The sequence below is a fragment of the Pseudopodoces humilis genome, chromosome 3 (genome assembly GCF_049639895.1).
Source record: "Pseudopodoces humilis isolate 2021_Gansu_Grassland_sample_001 chromosome 3, ASM4963989v1, whole genome shotgun sequence".
NCBI lineage: Eukaryota > Metazoa > Chordata > Aves > Passeriformes > Paridae > Pseudopodoces > Pseudopodoces humilis.
In genome coordinates, this window is record NC_142202.1 from 57750626 (window position 1) to 57756731 (window position 6106).

The following is a 6106-nucleotide window of genomic DNA, read 5'->3' on the forward strand; positions in this document are numbered from 1 at the left end:
TTTTCATTTATTAAACAAACCCAAAGTAAATCCTTTCCGTTTTTCTTCAGCTATCATTTTGCTAAAAATACGATATGAACTAATCCTCTAAATAATATTTTCATAAAGTTCATCTCTGAGTCAGTCTCCTAAATGTAAGTTCCAAGGAGCTGGCAGTTAGTCCAGGAACTTCTTGTTTACTGAAATTGGTCCGTTCCCCATCTCCTCATCTCGGTGCAGAGGAGTACATATGTGGGACTGGAAACCCTGGCTCCCCTAAAGGATGGATGGTGGGCCTGCACCCAAGGAATGCTACCCACCCTTGCAGCAAATGGCACCATCCCAGACTTTACAAGACCTCCCTTTCCACTGCAGCTGGCCAGCATGGAGCTGGGGGAGCAGCGGTGCCATCCCGTGTCTGTGGTTGATAATGTCCCTTCATCATCCAGCAGCCTCAGCTCTTGGCTACTGCGTGTCTGCAAGGGCTGAGTCAAGAGCTGCACTCCTTCTGCTGAGACCTGCTGCACCCTTGCAGCATGAAGAGCAGTCCCTTCATTTTGCAGATGATGTCCTCCAGTTCCCGGTGCCCAGGGCTGTCTGCCTGCTGCACTGTGGTGACACTGCCAGGGACCAGCTCTCCAAGTTTCCTGGTCCCTGCACTCCTGTTACACAGGGTCCTCTCTCAAGGCCTGGGTTTGGTGACTGAAAGCTCAGCCTAGAAATATAGAATTCATCTCAGGGGCTTCCTTTGCCACCTACATTATTTTACCTGGGCCAGCTCCCCTTGATACAGGTGTTACACTTTCCCTCCAATCACTGCGTGGGAAAATGGATACAACTTCTGCACCCTTTTCAGATGCACTCAGCTTGAGAGGCCTTTGTTTCAGTTCACCTGTTTACCCAGGATTTGGGGATCTTAGACCAATGTAAACAATTTCTTAATTTTTGAATTTTTTGAACCATTCTTGCTTTGCGTCTCCACAGCAGATATTTACATCTTTTGCTTTTTTCTTGAATACACCCAGGAACATTTGCTAAGGAAGGGAAAATATAATAAATCCTGTGTAATAAATACACTGACATTTAAAATCAAATAAACATTAAAACTTAAGTACCCTGTGGTAGGGCCACATACCCAAAAATGTCCATTTTAAGTAGTGTGCTGAGAGCTGGATCATTAACAGAGAGCATGCTCATCCAGCTAAGCAGCCTGATAAGAGTAGTCCTGTCCCTCTTCCTATTAATAAAGCATGCTAATAAAGCAAGAGGTGAGAACCCAGCGGTGAAAACTTCCTTTGGGTTGGTATTGTGCAGTCAGGACAAAGGACATGATGTTATAGCAGAGATAAACTACAAAAACAGAGTGACTATAAATAGATTGTAACCTCTAAGGCCTTCCAAAAACAACGACAGGGAGGATGGAGAAAGGCACTGAGAAATTACCAGTTCCCATCCATCCTTCTTGGATGACCTGAACTTTTGCTGGTCCATTTGGAGTGTGCTGGGTCTCTGCTGCTGCTCTGAACCTACCCTGGTCCTGCAGCTTTTTTAGTTTCTACAGAGCCGTTTCTCAGTTCTTTTTCAGTGGTGTTAAAAATAATTTGCTATTGTCTTGGAAAGACAGAAACAAGAAATCTGTTGAGATTAGATAATTTTTCACATAAATATGAAATGTATATTTTTTTTCTCCCATGTGGACTTTGATCAACCAAATGTTAGGGCTCATGGGGTATTTTGAACCTGAATTCTCTTCTACACCAGATCACACTGCTTCTACCCAAAGCTGCCCATAAGATGGACAGTAGTGGTCTAGGGGAATTGCTCTGTTACTTTCTTCTCATATATATGAGTTCTGGCATTTTTGTTACACTGGACACCTGAGTGGTCTTTTACATTCCTGAGAGCTCCCAGAAAAACAAATGCAATAAAAATACCAAAAAAATAAGCTTGTTGGTAATACTGAATATGAAAGCAAGACTGAGAAACAGTATGAAAGTAGATAATAGAGTCCAATGTTAAAAACTCTGCAAGCAGTTTAATGTGATTTTTTTTCTCCTTTTTTTTTTTTTAATGGAATTCTCCTTTCAGAAATATCTAGGGAAGTATATAGCTAGAGAGGGGCACACTCAGAACTCTCCATTGCACTGACAGCATCCTTGATAAGACTTTGAAGTTTCATCTTTATTCTCATAAAATGGATCTAAAAACATTAAAGCAAAGTCCTTTTATTAGTATTTAGAAATACTGGCTTCCAAGGTTAATGGAAACTGAATCATAGGGAAGAGATGTGCAACAATGAGGAAATCATGAACAGAACTGATGTGATTTTTTTCTGACTTTCCAAGCAGAACTTGAAGCATGTGCAACTGAGAGAAGAAGAAACCTTGTGACTTACACCTGTCTGATAACATGAGAGGAAACATTTTCATTTTATTAAGTCTTTACACCCATTTCTGGAGATAGACCTTGTTTGTTCCGTTGTGTAAAATATCCTCTGGTGAACTTGTCTTGTCTTATGGCTGAAATGCTTGCTTTTTCTGAGTCCTTAGCAAGGATGCTGATAAACATGCTGTTATTTTTGCATATTTATCTGAACAGGAAAGTAGAGCCTGGTGTAACCTCTTCACTAGCCTCCAGGATGACTGGGAGAAAAGAAAAATGATGAGGGAAGCCACACATAGACTGTGAAAATGGGTATGTAGGAATCCCTTTTTCCTCTGGCTGCCTTTCCTTCAGCTGGCCCTGAGGGAACTGGTGAACCCTTTCAGTTCCTGAGCCTGTCTCAGATCCTGAGCTGAAATCCTGGCAAGCAGGTGTTCCCACACCAGTGTGCAGAGAGACATTTCTGCTGCTTTTCCTCAGTCTGCTGAGAGCCAGGCTGTCATCTGCAACCACCACGGGGGTGAAACAGCACTGGGCCTGGGTGATAAAGCACAGGCCCAGCAGGATCCCATTTGCCTTGAGCAGAGACTGCTTCACCCCAAGAGTGAGCCTGTGAAAGGGAAGGTGTGGGGTGTCAGGGAGGGAGACCTGGTGGCTGCAGAGGGGATTAGCCTGGGGGAGCCCAGGGGCTGTTGGCACTTAAACCTTGTGTGACCCCCATCTTCTGCACCTTGGCAGTGGGAGGAGAAGGTGAGGGTGTGAGAATAAGCACGCACTGAAGAGTTAGGATGGCTTCCTCAAAATGACAGATAAAGGCTCTCTTCAAAGTGGTCACTACTGGTCTGATTTTTCCTCTCCTGTGAGGAGAGAAACAGGAACCTCTTTGCTACCATTTTGCTTTTCCTTTCACTCTCCACGCTTTCCCCCCCCCCACCCTCCCCATTTCGATTTTCTCTTCTTTCCCCATGTCTCATTTTCTTCTGCTGTTTCAGCTGCTGTCTTAGCAATGAGTACAGATTACCCTGGTTAGTGTATTCTACAGTTCCAAGTACTACATTATTTATATTTGTTCCTGGGATTAAGATGGTAAAAATAGCTTACAGTCCATGGAAATGCTGAGGGAGGGGAGTGTAATGTATTGTGCATTGCTTTCATGAATTGCCAAAAGGTGGAAACCCTGTTGATTGGAATTGACTTTTCCCATGTCTCAAATTCAGCCTACAGCTCACTAAGTTGATCTGGAGGCCTGGGAAAGGACATATTTCAGTGAGTACATTTGCCACCTTTTAGAAAGAAAAAGAAAATCTGGAAGAGGAAGAGGGAGATAAAAGAGGAAGATGAAAGTGGATGTGGGAGGAAGAAGAAAGATTATTAAAGTGAAGGGAAAAAAGCCAACAGCAACAAAAGCCAAAATAGGGGAACTGTCAGAGAAAAAGCTACATGTAATTTAGTGTCCTGACCTGGAATGTAATTGTACCACGTGTGGGAGAGGGGAGCCTCAGCATCTCTAATTGCCTCATAAAGCAGTCTCACTCTGATCTTAAAAAACCCACTATTTATTTAATTTCCAAAACTGAGCTCCCCAAAACTGAGCCTTTCTTATTCTTGCCATCTCCTGTTGTGCACCAAGCCCTAGCATTAACATCTGTGCAATGCACTTTGAGCTGCCACTGCCTGGTTCCCTGCTGCAGTCTCTGCTGTGGGGTCTCCAGTGAGCAGAGGCTCAAGTAGTCCCCAAACGCAGGGCTGTGGAGATCCCCACCCCTTCTCCTGGCATGGAGAGTGGAAGAAAAGCCTGGTGTAGGCAGTCTCCTGGCCCTGGGTGTGAAGCTGACTGGTTTGCATACTTGCTGCTTAGGGCTGTCTAGTCTTAGCAGTTTTGTCTGAGGGACAAATATTTGGTACAATATGATGCAGCATCAAGTGAGACAACAAGCAGGGTGGATGATTTCTGCCCAAGCTTGTTCACAGGTACTTTTTTATTCAAAAAGAGGAATGTGTTTGTATGGACCTTAAGCCTGGGTCGTGGTTTTCTGCAGAAGTTTATCATGGAACTGCATAATTTTATCACTGCTGTTATGTAGGATGGTGCCCTCAAGTTCCTGCAAACTGGGTGATGTCACTGCCCCACTCCTGACAATGTTCCAAGAAGGACTTTGAGCTTTTAAACTTATCATCTGAGGCACTGGCAGAGGTTATCCAGGGTGTTGCAGTAAAGTTTTAACTTTCCAGGATTCAGTCAGAGTAGGTATTATCAAAATGTCTCATGCTGTCATCCAAGCATGTGTAAATGGTAGTCTAGTGCCACATGTGTACAGGGAGTGTATGTGCCTTCCTCTCTGGACTACATGGTTCTCATTCCATGTCCAAAATAGCTGTGACATTTGGGCTGCTAAACAGAGTTCCAAATGAAGATGCCTGACTGTAATTTAGTTGTACTTCTATATCTCTTTTTTCTCTGCTCCCTTTCATCACCACTTCTGCATCTGTTCTTTCCCTGCTCCCTCTGCACTCTTTCCCCTCCTTCTTTCTGTTCTCTGCATCTATTTTTACAGCTTCTGCTCTTCTCATCAGTCAACATCTTCATTGGCTTTTCCCAGTAACAAAGAGTATAATATTTTACTGTATGCGTAGGATAGAATGTTTAAAATGATGACCCAGAGATCTGTTCTCAAAAATGTAAAGGCACTCTTTCATGAGGTTACAGTTACAGGCTTTGTGTACAAACCCCTCATCTTCCTGGCCTTAGATGTGCTGAGCACTCACAGCACATGAAGCTGAAATTCCAGAAAAAGAATGCAGAAGCCAGGAATTGCTTGCTGTAGAATAAATGCAGTAGTGCACACTCTCATGCATCTGTTCCCTTGATATTTTAGATTTCTTTGACAAACTGGAGTCTTGCAGTACACTGATATGGTGGCAAATACTGATACACTGCTCTTGGTCAGAGAATTTAAAATACAGGTTAACACTGAGAAACCAAGGTTGCCATGACATCACCTATGCCAGGTGGTGGAAATTATTTTAATGAATGAATCCTTGCCTCTATGACCAGCAGAGTAGCTGCAGGGAATGTTAGGGATAATCCCAGATGTCCTCTGCCTTGACCTTAGCACTGGTCTCTCTCAGGCTTTCTGGCTTCTGCTCCAACAGACTGAGGTGCATGTGCTGTCCATGACCACAGCATAATGGACAGGGATGGGTGAAATTTTGACAATGGGCTACTAGAACATTCTTCTTTTAGGGAAGAAAGTAACTCCAGAAGCAAGGTTGCAACAGTGGACTGAATTCTCCCTCAACTGAATCTGGTCTAGCTCCACTGATTAGCAAAGAGGCAGCACAGTAACTACACCAGGGGATTTCTGAAATGGGAGGAACCCTTGGTTGGACCTGTGAGAGCAGCACACAGTCTGATTATCAGGCTCTGTCCCTATTTCTTGTCTTTATGGTGTTCCCTACAAGACAATCTCCTCCCAGCCACTGGAAGCTGTTGGAATAAACATTATTGCCTTTTACATCTCAGCACAATTGACTTTCCAGTTAGTCCCACTGGGATAAAAGAACTTCTCTTGTTTGAAATCGGCCACCAGAGTGTTCCTCATCTCCATCTGGACCCAAAGGTGAGACATTCATGGCCTCTAAGCTTGAGTACTACAAAATAGCATAACCAGCCATCAAACCAAATTCCCTCAAAAGCATATTCTGTGCACCCACCTAGAAATCTACATCTTTGCTGAGCTCACAC